General features: G+C 45.5%; 1 protein-coding gene across 2 annotated transcripts in view; it reads left to right on the top strand.

Annotated features, from left to right (window-relative positions):
* Positions 1–18,388, top strand: part of LOC119387015 (cuticle protein 65) — a 567,739-nt gene that overhangs the window by 160,981 nt on the left and 388,370 nt on the right. The gene's annotated exons all lie outside the window — the stretch shown is intronic.

The following is an 18,388-nucleotide window of genomic DNA, read 5'->3' on the forward strand; positions in this document are numbered from 1 at the left end:
CCCTCCTTTGCCTACGTGCCTGAGAGCCGAACCATGAGACCGAAGTAACTAGGAGAATAAGGATGGTATGGAGCACATTCGGCAAGCAGTCTCAATTTATGAATGGTATTTTACCACTATCACTCGAGAGCAGTGCTGGGCAGTATCGAAGATACATGTATCTTAGATACTATCTTAGATACTTTTGGGTATCTTGTATCTGTATCGCGATACGTCTCGAAAGACGAGTATCTGTATCTGTATTTTCGATACATTCGACAATGTATCGTGTATCTTAAGATACAAGATACTTCTATCGCAACACAACCATGCGACACAATAATCACTGGCAGAGCTCCGCTTCTCAAGCTGGTACTGGTGCCACTAAGCCATCTGAATAAGATAAGTCTAAGGGCAGTGACGTTATTTTATTTACGCCAGAGTCATCCAGTGAGGGTAGAAGATCAGAAGACAAGCGCGCGAACGTCTACGCCCAGCCCACCTACCTTTCGTTTTCTCGATTTATTTCTTTTTAGTTGCGCCAATGCCGCGACACTTGCTCTTAGCCACTGTCCTGCGCCACGTACTCCACTGCGTGCGGCGTCTATCGCGCAAATTCTGATGTTGTTACAGTGTCGTCATTGAAGATTCTCTTGAGTCTGCTCCGTAATGAATGGTGTAATGTGATGCGTGCGAGAAGGGGGTTGCTTTGTGTTCGCATGGATTTACATATCAGCGATTAGAAGGGTCTCGTGCATGGAAGTTTGACTTGCATGCAATGAATTAACACTATATGCAATAAGATTCCAACAACTTTAGCACCACTGGTACTGATGCTAGATCTAATAGAGGCAAGCGTTTACCTAACAGAAAATAACTTGGCGTACCATATTTTTCACTTCCACCTACATTTATTCAAAAATTTATGGACATCATAATTTGATTATTAGCACAAGTGCTTCCTTAGCTGTCATTTGCATCACATAGATTACCTAGGGCTGTGCACTGTTTCCGGTCTGGTCACTGCAGTATATGTCTTTGTAACGCGCTCCCAAAATAAGATTTTGCTTTATTCTTCTGCTTGCTTATTTCTACTACTCTTTACACATTTACACGTTGCCAAGGCGATCTTGTAAGCAATTATATAATTACGTAGGCGTGCCTTGAGTTTAGAGTACAAAATATTCTGCTTACCGCTTAAGAAAATAGCGAAATTGAGTTTGCATTATAATAATGGAAATCATAAGGAGCCATCTTAAAGATGTTAGGGGATTCGAGAAACGTTGTTTTACTGAATGCTCCGTTTTGCCATCAGCGTCTCAACGAGCCGTTTCAGGCAATGTTCCATAGGCAATGAGTTTTCTATGGTCTCAACAGGTAAGCTGACAAATACTTCATGCTCATAGATTAAGGACGCCGTCTGTACTCATTCAATGTGAATGTTTGATACACAGCACCCTCTATATTTTACTTATATTTATTTTCTGTTTTAGGCCATAAATATTTTTCTTATTACTAATCGCCACGTAATGGGAGCTGTAAGTGGCAATAGCGCGAATAGCGGCGGTTTCCGCGACGCTTTGTGCAACTATACAATACGTCTGAGACATTTCTGTGTTGCACATGTTCTATCTCGTTGAAGAAAAATGCTAAAGATTGCACGGAGTGAGTGTATAAACAAAGAATCCCTTACACTAGCAGCTGAGTAGAACATGAAAATTCATTGCTGTTTTACGTCATCTACGATACACCAGGGGTCTCAAACTCAGCCTTAGCCGGGGCCCGCAGTCACGAAATTTATCTCCAAGGGCTGGGGACAGTGAAGATGGTGGGGTCGGAGAGAGTTGAACAAAATGACGTTGCCATTTGAAAGGAAGCCTCTCCCGTATCTCATATAAAGGTCATTTCTGAAGGGGATTTGGAGTCGGGATTCGAGAAACATCGATGCCGATGTATACAACGAGTGAAATCTGGACGCGGATGGAAACATAGAGCTTTTGCTTCATGGTTATGTTTCAGCACATGGTGAACACATGTTCCTCATTAAACAAATCCTTATGTGTAGCTCACTGACATACTTATTTAGAAAATAAAAAAGTCACAGTTTCGCCTCAAGGCCGAAGCAACGAATGCGATAGCAAGAAACTAATGCTATATGAAGTGAGGCTCACCAATGGATACTCTCAGTTTGAACAGCGCTCCTGTTGCAAAGGCGGCCGAAGCAGCGAAGGAAACTAGCGTGCTTCAAGTGTCGAGCTGTGACACTTGATAGTTCGTGCTCATCTTCTGTTTGTTCGTTTAGCGGCGTCCCTTGAGCTCGAGTGGCTTTCGTACGCTCCGTAACAAGAGCGCGGACATCACGGTGAAAGCGTGAAACATCCCTCTTCCCTCAGCACAAGAAAACCGCGCGAGCAGACAGCGGAAGGGCAAGGTTCTCCCTGCGCAAGTATAAGAAGCGAGCGAGCTCGCCGACGACTTTTAAACGCGCCTGTCGCGCTCCTAACGCCATCTCGCTGGTAATGAAAAACGCTTATAAGCGCAGCCGTCTCTGAGTCCGTCCAGCGGTAAAGGGTGTGTATATAACGCTCGCCGTTACCTACGTGGAGGATCTGCGTTTCGTGGCGTAGTGGCTCGCGCCACTCGCTGCGGGGGAAGAGGTCCCTGGTTCGATTCCGCGCTTCGGAAGCATTTTTCTGAATTATTTTTCTTTGGGGCTTTTATATATATATATATATATATATATATATATATATATATATATATACTTATACATGTTCGGTGCATGACGGCGGCGACGGCGGCGGCAAAATCCAGCCGAGACTGTCCATATAATTGCTATCGCAATAAAAAAATGGGACGGAGACGGTCATGTGTGCCGGCCGGGCCCCTAGCGTATGGTCTCAAACCCCGTATACGCCATGCGCCCCCCCCCCAAAAAAAAAAAGTCTACCAGCGTTGTTGCTGCTGTACACCTGTCCGAATATACGGTATTGTGCAAACAAGGTAAACGTCCACACCGGTATCTGCGCCGTCGTGCGAAGGCTTCTTACTGACGTTATTGTGATTATATGGCAACCCGCTAGCTGGGCGGCAAGTTGAGCAGCGACTTCCATCAATTGCAAAAATGAAAAGCAAGAACCGCTAACAGCGAAGTGTATGAAAGAGTTGTCCTGAGAAGAAGCTAAAACAAGCCCCAACAAGTTGTTTGGAAGGCAACTAATGCACTTCGAGCAAGAAGGGCAAAAGTTTTGAGATACTAACAGACATTTCATTCATGTGAAACAAAATAGGTCACATTCAAGAAATTTACAACAAGACATTTTCGTGTATAGGCGTTTGCTGATACATTATATGGATCTATAATAACAAATTTGAGAATGTATCGAAGTATCTTAAGATACAATTGCCAAGTATCGCATCGGATACAATTATTGTGGCAGTATCTGAATCTGTATCTCCAATACTTCTCGCCTGAGTATCTTGTATCGTATCGCGATACAATTTCAAAGTATCTTTGCCCAGCCCTGCTCGAGAGGAAGGAATATAACAGCTGCATCTTACCGGTACTTACCTACGGCGTAAAAACCTGGAGGCTTACAAACAGGGTTCAACATAAACTGACGACGCAGCGAGCGATGGAAAAGAAAATGATAGGTGTAACCTTAAGGGACAAGAAGAGAGCAGAGTGGGTCAGGAAACAAACGTGTAAAAAGAACATCTTAGTCGGAATCAATAAGAAATCGACATGGGCAGGGCATGTAGCCCGTAGGCACCATAACCGCTGATGATTAAGAGTAACTGACTGGATTCCAAGAGAAGGCAAACGCGCGAGGGGGAGACAAAAAATTAGATGGACAGATGAGATTAAGAAGTTTGCGGGTATAACGCGGCAGCAGAAAGCACAGAACCGGGTTACTGGTGGAACATGGGAGAGGCCTTTGCCCTGCAGTGGGCGTATAGCCAGGCCGTTGATGATGAGAACAGCAATCAGCGCTACCTATGCCATGAGGCGTACGCACGAAAATAAATAAATAAATTGAACACTCACTTGAACAACGGAGATGGCTGTCAACTCGCATTATACGGGGCGATGTTGAAGGTCGCTAGTTTGTTTAACCGAAACGATGAGTGTTTGTATGAATCCTTTTTGTCGCCCTTATCTTAAGTATATAGTCCACGCATCGAGTGTGCCATGCAAGACTTTCGCATAAGTTCATGCGTTATTTCCCCGTGCTATTTGCAGGCGCTCATACTGTAAGTCGCTATTGAAACATTAGCCGAATAACTGCCTCGTTCGACAATAAGCTGATTTAATACCATTGGCCGCCAGTGTCGTGTACGCAGCAAGTACAGCCGCTTTCGGCAGTCGAGCTGTAGCACGCCTGGATATCAATCCAGTGAAACAAAGCTTCGACTCAAATGTCGAACGTGATTGATGCCACTTTACATCATCATTAGCATGGTCATAACTATATTCTACGCTCCACGCAACACGAAAGTTATTTCAAGTTATTTCTAATTATCGTTCTCTCTATGTCAGCACAATCCAAGCTATGCATGCTAATTTACCAATGTCATCACGCCACCTGGTCTACTGACATCCTTATTTGGAATTCATTCTGTTAAATAATGAATCATCTTTTGTTTCAGCTGTGCATTTAACAACCTCCATGACTCAGTTTCTCCTCGATCTCAGCTCGACAATTAAGTAGACTCACTTAGCGCGTAATAATCAGCGCGGCCTTCTCTCTTCACGTTACGCATGTCATTTCACATACAAGGACTGGGACAACGGATGCACATTCTTCTCGATGCGCTTCAAGTAAACCTATTTTAAAGCGCTAGTGCCGCGCGCAATTCGTAGCAGCCTATACTGCTTCGATGAGTGGCTGCTGAAGCTGACGAGATTAGGATTCAAGTCATCTAAAACAACGCAGTGTGTTAGTGAAGAAGCCTATATTTACAATCACTGTACTGGTCACTGTGAGAGATTCCCTTAATTATATCCTTTATCACTTGAACACGTGAGTGATAACGAAAAAAATCAATGCAACCTCAAGGCGACCGCACCTCCTTCAGGTATGCTTACCAACTGATCGCTATGTCTAATACTTTGACGGCGTATGTTACAGCATACGCGATTTTTTTACCGACTCATGACAATCGAGTTCTTAGAGAATAACAATATCGACCTAAAGTCATATGAAGTGTCCCTTAAGTATTTAATGCACGATAGAGTAGACTTCTAGACAGATAAACGCGCTCTGATTGGTACTTCTCGATTACTTCGCTATCGCGCTGCCAATTGCTGGCCCCTTGGTTAGCTCAATTGGGAGAGAAACCGCATCGAGAAAGAAAGACCTTGGTCCCGGGTTCGAACCGCGGGCTAGGACGAATTTTTCGTCAACCAAGAAGCTTTTTCTTTCTGAGAAATCTGCATGGATATAATTGTAGCTTTGTGCTACAAAAGAGTTGATGCGAGACTTCTCTTTGACAGTTAGCAGAGCACCGCCAAACGGACTTCCCAAGGTTGACCATGCTCTCCGCATACTCAATCGATGCGCCGCGTCGCTGTGTCTTCTGTGTCACTGTACGGCTAACAACGAAAACTCCCCGTCAATGTTGGCGAGCACGAGTTCAAAAGGTTAATCAGCGCAAAAATCGGACAGGGTTATAAAGAAGCGACAAGGACAAAGACGCTTCGTTGTACACCGTGTCCGATTCTCACGCTGGACCATTTAAATAAGAACTACGAACTAGCCCGCTCCCATAGCTTACACAGACAATACCCGATTTTTTGTGAGCACGGTTCAAGAGGACAAGAGCGGAAAGAAAAGCCACCAGATGACACACCATTACCGAAAACAGCTTATTCACTCTCCGTCGTCGTTTAGTTCCTTGTCTTAAGAATTGGTAATGAGTAGAGGTCGTGAATGACATTTACGCCGTGTTTTTGTTAATACCTTCGTAAATGCGTAAGCTTGTCAGCTGGGACTCTTCGTAGAATCAGTGTATGTATACTTAAGCTGTCCGTCTGTCTACCTTTTGAAGACGGACAAACAAAAGCTGTATTTATTTCTTTCTTTCTTTTTTTTCTTTCCTTCCTTCTCTCTTTCTTTCTTTCTTTTTCGCAAGGCGTTGTCTTCATTCAACAGGAATGACATTTAGATTGTTCGCATCTCGACACCGCAAATATGGACGTTCTCTTTGTTAAAGAAACTATCATTACATGCTGCACTTATCAAGGATGACTCCGGTAATTAGCTCTGTTTTGACTGCAGCAACAATTATCTATGTGCCTCGGTCGTCTACTCCTACCTTTTGCAAACAGTGTAAACCTATGTAAACCTTTTACTAGCACGCGTGATATTTTCACGCGCACAAGCGCGCCTTCAGCTATTATTTGTTTCGGTCCGTCCAGTAGGCACAATTAAATGTCGCAGCACGGAGGAGCGGTAAACCGGTGCCGCAACTCTTTCTGCCAAAACCCATTTGCTCTTTCGAGGGAATAATGGAATGCCGCCTCTGAATGGTACGTTTAGAATGACAAAAAACTGAGCTAGTTGGTAGAGATTCACGACAAAAGACGGTAGGCATGCAAACACGGACAAAAGAGAGAAGTCAGGAGAAGAAGTTGTCCAGACTTCTCTCTTTCGTCCGTGTTTGCATGCCTACCGTCTTTTATCATGATTACTTTGTTTCAATGAGACAACTCTCTCTCTTCCGCATTGTTTGTGTTTGTGCATTTCTTTTTTGCGCCCTCAACAAAGTTACACACTTTTCTCTTATACACCACCTTCGTTTTACTATATCCTATTCCGAAGTATTTCCTTCAACATTTTATCGTGTTTTCTTTCACTATATTCCGTTCACCCGCCGCGGTGGTGTAGTGGTCATGGTGCTCGACTGCAGACCAGAAGGTCGCGGAATCGAATCCCGGCCGTGGCGGCTGCATTTCGATGGAGGCAAACTGCTAGAGGCCCGTGTGCTTAGATTTAGATTCACCTTAAAGAACTCGCCAGGTGGTCGAAATTTCCGGAGCCCTCTACTATACGGCGTCTCTCATAATCATATCGTGGTTTTGGGACGTAAAACGCCACAGATTAATAATTATATCATAACCCGTTCATCGTTCGTGCCCGTGTAGCTTCTAGAGCAAATAATCTTATAGCATCGGTTTTGTTCACGATGATTTTCTTTTATTATTCGACTCACTACTACTCTCAACGCAAGAAAAAAAAAAAAAAAAAGAAGGAGACTGTAGAGATGGACAGCAGGATATAAAATTGTGGCAGGTCGTTTTTTTTCTTTTCTTGTCTTTTTTTTTTACATTGTGCACGTGTGCGTTACCCTGGTTCCACCCGTTCTTTTTCTAAATTTTCGTTTCTACGGCACGCTTCTACGGTTAAGTGTGCCGCTTAAGACCGGAACGACAGGCCCTATTGCCTGCACGAATAAGCGTTCAAGTAGTCAAACAAAAAACTTTCAAGCAGTTTTCAAGAGGCTGAGAAACCATATTTTTCGAATCACCATCCACGGTCTCCGCATGGGTTGACGTTTTATACTTACAGCACGGAATGCGATAGCACTCTAAAGAAAAAGAAAAGAAGAAGTGAAGTTCATTCGATCGCCCACCTGTCGCAGTCGCACGAAAAACAAGATTCGATAGGGTTTCAACGGCTGCATTCGGCTGCATTCATGTTTCCAATGGCGCGCTGTTTCTTTTTTTTTTTTGTGACGTTTATCAACGGATAAGTCGGTAAATGGCACCAGAGAGAGCCATATTTCACCGCAGCGCTACCCCCCTCCCCCCTCCAGTTGGTTGTCTCCGAAAGGAAACAAGCTACAAGCTTCGCAATAAGCGCAGAAATGAAAATGGAGCGATGACGTGCATCTCACAACGGCCTGCCTTTAGTACCCGACTTTCCGGGGACAACGGTGAGGAGTAAACAGTTCTTGGAATGCAACATTAGGCATTCTCGGCCGCCGTTATCGTCAAAATCCTAGCGTGGTCATAACCCTGCACTTAATACAATCACAGGACAAGTACGACTGAGTAAAGGTAAGGGGGTGCCATCCTGGACAAGACACTGCTGAATTTCGCCATCTTGTCAAACTTCGTAATGGCGGCACTTTAAGCCAATCGGAGAGGTCGCAGCAGCCCTCCAGGCCAATCATACTTGACCAATGGCGAAATTCGACACCATGGCGGAATTTGACAATGTCCAAAATAGCACCGTTGGGCAGATTTGACGATCGGACCCTCTGCCACCCCCTCCCCTCAACTTACCCCCTCCCCCAGCTGGGCTTCCTACTTTTAAAAGCAGGAGGCAAACTGCAGCATAACATGTGCGATTCGTAGCCACGCAGACTGTGAAAACTAATTAATTAATTTCTGGGGTTTTACGTGCCCAAACTACGATGTGATTGCGAAGCACGCTGTAGTCAGGGTCTCCGGATTAAATCTGACCATTTGGGGATTATTAACGTGCAGCTGAAGAGCCTGGCGAAAGAACAAGAGTTCAATATTAGCAACCAGTATTTATAATTTATGTGCAAGTTTGTGTAGGTCAATTAATTACGCAACAGCCTACTCATGTAAAGGATGTTCACCGAAGTATAAGGGAGGCTGGTGCGCATACGGTAGACATTCCCCACTCATTACCGCCAACTTAGAGTACACAGCCACTTCATATTGCCAGTACTAAAATTCTGGCTTGAAACCTGAGGAATAACAAAGAAACTCGAGAATAAGTTCAGGGCAGCGCAGCGCTAAATGTAACTGAAAATGATTGGCGCAACATTAGGAGATCGGAAGAACACAGAATGATTCAGAAAAGAAACGGAGGTGGCCGATATTTCGAGTTGATATTAAGTGAGAGAAGTGGACCTGGGCCTTATGCGCAGTATTGACAACCGGTGCTCAAAGCGACAGAATGGATACCAAGGAATGGAAAACGCAGCCAACGGCGGCAGCCAGTTAGGTGGGTGATGAAATCAGGAAATTCGCAGGAAAGAGCCGGAATCAACTCGCACAAGATATAGTAAACTGGAGATCACAGGCCCCCCTATGTCCGCAGCCTTCGTGCTGCGGACATAGAATAGGATTATTATTATTATTATTATTATTATTATTATTATTATTATTATTATTATTATTATTATTATTATTATTATTATTATTATTATTATTATTATTATTATTATTATTATTATTATTATTATTATTAACGTGGACCTAAATCTAAGCACCTGAATACTTTTCTGCATTTCGCCCCCATCGAAATGCGGCCGGCGTGGCTGGGAATCGAACTCGCGTCCTCCAGCTCAGCGGCTCAACGCCTTAGCAGATAATCTACAGCAAGAGATGCACAGACGTCCGCATGTCTGCCATACTGTGTGTACCAAGTGCATAGAATCTGTCCAAAACTTCAGCGCGGCTATGTAACACACGACTCAGTGCGTCATCGACGTATGTGCATTGTGAGTTCTGTTAGCGGTAATGACCATTCCTTGCCAGGATGTCATCTATACTGTACTGAGCGTTAAACTGTAAATGGATAAACTCGACCGTATTCAGTGGATGGCGCGCAAGTACGAAATAGAATTTAGTTCAGGGGAACATTGGCTTACATATTGACCATTTATTGTTAGCGAAGTCGACTACAGAATAGAAAAGAGCGCTTAGAAGCAATGATGTTTGTGAATTCAAGAAATCTGCGTGTATTAGAGGGCACTGCGGCCCTGCGTACTCACAAAGCCGGTTCGTTCATAAGTAGACTATTTGTACAATGACTTAATGAAGTTTGGTGTTACGAACATCTACGGCGTAAAATGATTCGTTTTTTTTTTCTTTACGTGAATACAAACCCAGGCTGAAACGAAGCATATGTATAGAACGCAGGATATTGATTTAAGAACAAGACCACCCAAGCCTAACTTTGGGCTGCCTGAAGCCGGAGCAATTTATAGAGAGAAGCTGAAAGAAATACCTTGGCACTCCGTCCGTTGTAAACAGACGGAGCGGACACATGTGGCCTGCCACGTGAAGCTCCTGAGAGAAAGGTAGGAAGAGAAAAGACAGAGAGCTGCAAGTCAACAACGGAAGTTGCAGCAGCCGCGTGAGCGGAATTGAAGTCGGATATCCGTCGGGATTCCTGCACGAAGGTGGGAAATGTCCTTTGATCGCTTTCAGGGCTAAAAAGCTCAGCACTCAGACATAAACGCGCGAATGTGTGTCACGCCGTTAGCCCTGTACAAAGCAAATGCAAGGCGCGTCGCCAGAGCACTGAAAAGCGACTAGTCGACTGATAGGAAAAAGACTGATAGGAAAGATTGCATTCGCCTTCTAGTCGTCTTAGGTGAAGGCATAAGAAAGCGTATGACTTATGAAGAGTTCCCAAACATGTACGCATGTATCCTTAGCCTTGTCGTGTCGCCTGTTGCCGCGGGCCAATCAGCATGCTGAATTCAAACCACAAGCTATCCATGTGTCTCGAATCATAAGTGCATCTGAGGCCGTGCTCAGCAGCGACCTATCACCCTTGACGTGCTTTTTCGCCTTTCGTGAATGGCTCTAGGCACCGGCATCGCCTTTAATTCTCTGTCACTGACCAATCGCAGCGAGCCATGATATGAAAGCAATGGGATGAAAATGGAACGTAACAAAATACGCACTCTGATGAAGTACCTTTAAGATTTGATTTCGAGATTATTACCCTCGCCGTTCGCATTCAACTCGGGCATGGCCAGAACATGAAGGTTTAAGAGCAAAGGGAAACATATTAAAGGGTTGGTACAGTTTTTGAAATTATATATGTAGTAAGGCTACGATGTAGGTACTTGGACTTCGTGATGTAGTTAGGCAACAACTAGAGCAACACATTCGCGCCGTAATTTAATCACCTTGTATCGATGAAGCCACGGGCGATTAAAGGTTCCCTTCCTCTCAAGCCTTGCTTTTTCTGCTCGAATTTTTTCGTCGAGCGGTCGGCGCTACGCACAGCTAAAGTGAGCTAGAATTTCAGCTCACTGTATCTCAGCCTTCCGCGATCCTCGGCCGGCGCGCCGTAAATCGCGAAGGCCAAGCTCAGTGTTTGTCTAGTTGATCTCTGCGCCGCCATGTGCCGCGTCAACTCCGGCCGTTTATGTGTTCTCCGCCGGTAGCCATGCACTGTAGCCATGCTGGACGGGGGGACTAGGCTGGGGACCCAGGGAGCCAAAACTCTAGCACACCATTACCTCCATTCCCACTCCCATTTCGTTTCAATAAAGTTTATTTCCTCTCTTCTCCTCGCGTACAAATGTCAACGAGCCAACCAGATTGGTTACACGAGTGACGTCCCGAAACACGAGCGGCTGCAAACTCCGCACTGTGATTGCAAGCGACGCGCACGTTTAAAATGTAACACGTAATAAATTTTATGCGTACGCACTTTACGCGGAACGCTTGCATAGGTCTGTCAGTGGCCCGAAGGGCCCACGCTATCGGCTTAGTGGGTTCGTGAAAAAATTGTCCGGCTGTTTCAGGGTCCCTTTAACTTACTAACGGTCGTTTTCGCAAGCTTCAAGAAATGAGTAGATATCGCGCCAAGTAAACCAACTCCGCGGTATTATAGGGCACTGTAGCAGCGCTTACAGTTAACAGTTTTTCTTCGCACATTTACGAGCGCATGTGTCTGAGGCTCCACAACCGTAACACGTACATGCAACGAAATCTAGATATCTAACAGGGGCGGGAAGGCCCACCTAGCCACCCTTGAACGCCCGCGAGCGCGCGCATCGAAACGCTCGCGCATTGCCCGCTTGCCAACGCTGCAAGAGCTAACGCCGGCGATTATCGTCCGTAAAGTCAAGTCGCACGCGCACGAGGAAGTAGACATCGCCGTTGTGTTGTCCCCACGTGTGCAAGGAGGCAAAGCCCGTATCGTGCGACCTTTGCTGTCGTTTGCACCCGAGAGCTGCAACACATCGCCCCCTGAATGCTTTCTTCGGAGGATTCCTGTGAGGTAAAAAAGAATCTCTGTTGGCAGCAGTCCATTCGTACATATCTCAACGCGAGGTGACGAATCGTTGGCCCTTAATACTGTATAGCCATGCTGCCGATCGAGCACGTTAGGCAATGCGAGAGCGGCTAAAAGAAGAGAGAGCTACCGTGTCCTAGCGTACAAGCATTGAAAGAACGTATGTTTACATCAGCCCGCACGTCGGAATATCAGCTAACGCCGCTTCGTGCCTTATCACTCACGCCACGCTCAGACGCACGCAGCTTCCTCAAGGCATGCATAGCCTGTTTTATCGCGTTTGCCACTTCTCTCTCTCTCTCTTTCTCTCTCTCTCTAGAATGCATGTGGCTGTGTCAACCAAGAGTCGATTGCCTCGGGCTCATACTCAAGCAGGCCCTCAGCGTCGGTCTGAAACTAAGCGAGCTTGAGTAGGTGCGGTCTCTGAGTGAACATGTACGCATTTTCAGCGTGTTGGGAATGTGACTGATAAGTACGCCTGACAGTGAGCATATGCAAGTCCGAGAGGCCTTGTGCGCTTTCAAGGGCATCACGTGCTGCCGCGCTTATGTAGTCACGATGGGCACACCCAGGCTTGCAGTCGGAAACGCTGCCGTCTCCTACTGCAAGCCGTTGTCCGCAACAAAGCGACGCCCAGGCGTGATCAGTGTGTGCATGACGAGAGAAATCACGAAACACGCCTTCCGTACAGACGCAACAGAGGCCTCACAGCCCGTGCGCAATAGATACGTGCATGCCATGCATTGTCTCGGGACAAATGTGCGTCGGGATAAAGATAAGAGCGTAGTTGCGTCTATAATTACATGCATGCCGGAAACGATGCAGAACTCCATTGTTCTAATAAATGTGTTGCGCAAAGCATACGTGTATGTTCTTTTTTTTTTTTACATATTAGGAAAGGCTTAAAAAATATTACGTATTCAAAGGTCATTTTTCTTGGGCAGTCGTATTTGATTCGAGCCAAATTCTGGCCAATAGAACACCCTCACAAGAAGGTAAAAAAAAAACAGAAAACAAGAAATCACCGCCCAAGCAAGCCGTACACGCGGTTAGCCAGCGAAAGTGAAACGTGCGACCGTAGTGTTTACCACGAACTGGGATCTAGAGAAGTAAGTGTCTTTCGTTGTAGCTCTTTATTTCTCTATCACCGCATTTAAGAGATACCGTTGCCTTTGGTGACGTTAGCCTAACACTTTCGTGACCGCGCCTATTCCCATCGATAGTATGTTATCGATGACTTCAAGATGAAGTTTTGGCACTCTCTGAGCGGTTCTGGACAGCTAACGCAATACAAAGCATAAAATAACATGTTTTTTATCAGTTTTGTTTGCGAGTTTGTTTTTTCCACCGCGGGGAGATTTTTAAAGCTCGTTCGCAGTCGGGTAGGTGAGCGCTCGTTGTTTCAGACTTCGCGTCGACGCCGCTCGCGGGTGCTCGACAGAAACGGCGAATTTCGACGGATTCCGATTAATATGAGCGGGAATCTCTGGATGATGGTAGCAGCACAGACACGAAAGACGACTTCGATTCGCCAGGCGAAGTCGTACGGACGGCGAAAGTGCGTCAAACCTCCCCGGAACATCAGCAGCTATCCGCCGGTAAGTGTCGTCTTCTCCTCGGGTCGTTTTATCGCTGCCGCGCGTCGATGTAAACGTATCCGGCGTGTTCTAAACCTAACAGCTCTTATCTGCAAGGTGTTAACTTCATTCGGGCGGGAGCATTTGGCGCCGGCTGCAGAAAGAGCGCAGTTCTCTTCGCGAAGACGGCGCGGAGCGGACTTTGACCCAACGCTCCGGTGCGCTGCGCGGCGGCGTCTTCATGTTGTTTTTTACCGCAGAAGTCGTCAGAAAGACATGCAACCACACAGATAAGTATGCGTGAATGCATACTTTCGAAAAGCCAACATACAGTGAGAGGGACGGATCCATGGAGGGAGGTTACTGAAGAGAAGATGAGCAAGTTCGTCTCGCTCCATGTGTACATGGTAATAGTTGAAGTCCCGCGCTTGCATTGGTGTTGGGGTCGACGACACGTATTTCCAAGCCTTCGTCAACCGTCAGTGATGCCACGGAAAAGGTTCAAGGGTTCTTGAGTGTCTCTGATCTGAAGAAGACGACCGTCGCATCCCACGAGAATCTTCACCACGTGTCTTCTCTATTGCAACACATGAACAATTTTTCTACGCTATCTTTTAACCCCGTCGGAACCTTTCAGTGAATGAGAAAATGGTGAAATGTGAAGGTCGGTATGGTATTCGGCAGTATATGAGCGAGAAAGAGGTCAAATGATAGTACAATTATGGATTTTTGCAGATTTGGAACAGGCTACACTGTTCATTTCAACAAATACACAGGAAAATTGAAAAATACCAGAACTGCAAACTATGATAGGAAAGCTGAACAAAAAAATTTTTTTTTCCCAAAACATGCGCAGCCAGCCTTTGTTTCACCGCGTCGAGAACCTGCATCGCGCGGTGGCATGATTGGCACTAGTGCCTATATTCTTGTATTTATGTAAATAATCTTTGTACTTACAGAGCTTATATTGCCACTATTATTCTACGAGGGCTATGCGTTCAAAACGTATATTTCGATTTTTTTAAATGTTTAACCTTTGCAGAGTAGCATTGATGTTTTTATGAATCTTCCTTTCTTTTTGATGCATTTTTCCTTGTTTGATAATTTTTTTTATTTTATTAGAAATAAAACCGTTGCTTGAAATTAATACTGTTGGAAAGACCCATTCTTCCTCCATCATTTGATACCTTACACTTTAGGATCAATTATAATTCTTTGGCAGGGAAAAAATATTTCCTAGACTAGCTAAAAACTACCGATTTTTCCGCGGTCACGAAAGTGCTAAAGGATATTAGGAACACCTAAAGGATCATGCTGCAGCGGGTATCATCCCCAGCTATATGTGCTGGCAAAACCTGGCGAGAAAGTAGCGCAAGCGCGGAGACCCTTCGAGGTAGTGTATGCTAGCACTGCTTCTTCATTTTTAGTGGACCAGTGGTCACTAGTGGGGCTTGCCCATTTTCTGCGGCACATACCCGTTCCTGATGACGATAGTTTCTGCGCACTCACGGACCGCCACGTTTTCCCACCTCCTAGTCGTATAAAGCTCACTGTGTGAAGCAAAACTGGTTTATTGATAGGATGCCTCCACGCGAAAACTGCCACGTTTCGCCAATGTTTTCGTGTTCTCCTTAACGCCGTTCGCGGCATTCGCGTTGCCGTTTCTCCGCGAAGCTTCTCAGAGCGCGTCCTTGGACTTCAGCTGTAAACGCCAGATCTGCGTCAATCTCTGCGATGACGTCTGCGAGCAGAGGCAACGAATTCAAGCTGTGTCGCGTGACTCAGAGAGCGCAGCGAGCGGGATATATAGTTTGCCGATGTCGCCGCGACGTCGATTCTTGCTTCGCGAGGGTAGAGAGATTTTTTTTTTTTCCGGTTCCACGCTTCGCCGTCCAGTTCCCGGCGGAATAGACTTTTGACGCTAAACGTACGAGAGTAAGAGAACATTCGCACTCCTAGACCAATGATATTATAGTCAACGCATATGCAAGTAGAAATAAACATGGAAAAGAAGGGACGGCGAACTAATAAAAGAATCAATCAACGCGCGAAATAGGGGAATGGGAGGAATAAATTGACAGATAACGAACATTTTAAAGTGAAACGCCGAGAGATGACGATCACGGAGTGCGGCGCATGTGGTTCTTCTGCGATACTGTACGACCTCGTAAGGATATCCTATGAGGCTTATTTCAACAAGGCTACAGTTTAGAAGATGGATACTCGAAGATACTAATATTCTTGAACCGGTGGTGTCCCTGGAGCCGACGTTTCGGCAAGTGGCCTTGTCTTCTTGCTGCCTCGAAGGAGACAAGACCACTTATCGGAACGTTGGCTCCAGCAAGTATTTAGCTGTTCAAGAGAATTTAGCTCTTCAGGCGCATTTGTTATTATTCGATCGTCGCTAATCCGTTACCGCCTACTGGCCTATGGCTATGGGTCTAATCAGTGTCGTTAATTTACATGAACTTTATTGTAAACAACATCAATAAAGTCTTCAAAGTCTTAGCTCCTATATATACCTCGCAACCATCCTGTAGATCATCTGAGTAGTACTTATGAAGCTTCCTGAGACTCCTTACTGTCTAGAATCACTTCTACGACTGCATATTAGGCCGAAGAAGGATGCGGCGCTGTAGACAAAAGAAAGCGTTAATGAGAAGCACGTGCAAAGGCCCGCTTCTTTGTAAGACACGTATACGTAGTGCACGGATCTGCATTCGTGAGTCGAAGTCTACTTGTCCGTCGCGGCAATAAATTATGCAGTAACGCCGTTCCAACAAAAGAAGCGAATGCCGTCCCTCACACGATATCGCGCTTGCAAATACAGGTGACTCACGCATAGGTCATACCGTCGAATCTCCCTCTAAAAAGATATCAGTCACAACACCGTTAGTTGCCCCACGACCCACAAATGCTGATATATGAACCTTTGTTTGTGCTTTAAATAGAAAGTAAATACATCAGATGGTTAACGCTGATCTGCAGCTTTCCGCCACGCCGTCTCTTAAAAGTGCGCTATATTTGTTGCTACACGGGCCGCCATTCGAGTGACGCTGTCAGTCACTGTATCACTATATCAGTTTCTCATTCGTGGCGTTCAACCACACCAGAGCCACGTGGCAACGAAACTTCCCTGTTTTTTTTTTTACTTAAATTTTTTGTTCACCAAAGCGTCAGCAAGCTATATCAAATGCTAATGAGCAACATAGATACGTCAATGCAATGACGCTATACATTGCATTGTTTCTAAGAAAATTTCTCGGTTAGCTTTTTCTATTACTATATTGACGCCAAAGAACACCTGTAAGTACAATGCGCGTAAAGGTCAAAATAAGGCAGCTGCTTGTTCCAGCTAGCTTCGCGACATTCGAAGAAGATATAAAGCCTAGAAATAAAAGAAATTTTTGAAATTTCAACCGCACGTACAGGGCATTATTCTCTTCTTCGCGATATTTTTTTCAGCCATGATGAGATAATCTTTTTGGAAGCGGGGGAAAAACAAAACAAAAAAGAAACGGTAACATATTCCCGAGGAACATGTTTATATGGTTTCGTAAGAGCTGTCCGAGCTGTCCTCCTTCTTAGGGGATTTTATGCAGTTCTTAATTTGCTTTCCGTGGGCCCGTACAGAAACTTAACGAAGAAAAAAAAAAAGCTTGCAAGAAAGAGACACGGAAACATGTTTGAATAATAAATGACTGCGCAGATATAGGACAAAATGGCATCTGAGCGGCCTGGCGTGATGCGACGCGTCATATCTCTTGATTCCAAAATAAACTTTGCATGCGCACCTATCTTGCTGAGTAAACAATAACTTCGATACCCACAACACTAACCTGAGGTCCCGGCTTGCTAGACGTCAAGCACTAGGTGCAACACATTTCTTTTTAACACGAAAGTGTTTTATGCCGGGGTCCACCACGGCTCCGCTGACACATTTCCGTCACGGATATGACGTTGTAAAATATAAAGACTAACATATGGCAAAGAAAAAACTAGAAGGAAAAGTTCCGTCACCGAGAGTCGAACTCACGACCCCTTGATCCCCAGCGCGCAGCGCGAAACGATTTCGTCATACTAACTGCGTGCTATTTATATACACCATTTGCCGGTAGCGGTACTCAGAGATCGGTGGTACATCAGCGTGTTTTCATTATCACTAGCGAGATGGCGCAAAGGGCTCGAAGGGCGCGCTTTAAAGGTCGTCGCTCCACGCGTTGAGATGAGCGTCCGCGTCTACAGGGCGTGGTCGCTGGAGCGCGCGCGCTTATTTGAGATGGCGATGGTATGTACGTCTTGCGCTCTCACGGCAAGCGTGCGTTGAAGTTACAGAGAGCACGAATGTCACTTCGCTCACTGCAGCGGCCGCTTTTGCGAAAGGAGCGCGCTGCTCACAAACAAATAAGGTACAACTGTCACAGTTCGTGCTCATCCTGTGTATAATTGTGCGCTCGTTTCGTGCGTCCTCCTTTGTATTTGACCAGCGCGCTTTAACTGTCGAGCCGTGACAATTAGTTCGCGCTCATCCTGTGTATGTTCATTCCGTGCGTCCTTTCTGCTTGAGCAGCGCGTTACAAGTTTCGAGCTGCTTGCCGTTCTTCGCGTGACAATTTGTTGCTGTAGCATTCACTGCTTCGCCCTCGGGGCGAAACAATGTATACAACAAACGCTCAACTACGTCTGTGAAGACACGTTTTGCTTTCGTGTTATACCGTTTCCTATGATAGAGGGATCAGCCATGTTTTTTTTTTTTAGATGCGAAGCATCTTATGGCGGAGTTCAAACCGGTGGTGTGCGGCGTGACCA

The sequence above is a fragment of the Rhipicephalus sanguineus genome, chromosome 3 (genome assembly GCF_013339695.2).
Source record: "Rhipicephalus sanguineus isolate Rsan-2018 chromosome 3, BIME_Rsan_1.4, whole genome shotgun sequence".
In the NCBI taxonomy this organism is placed as follows: Eukaryota; Metazoa; Arthropoda; class Arachnida; order Ixodida; family Ixodidae; genus Rhipicephalus; species Rhipicephalus sanguineus.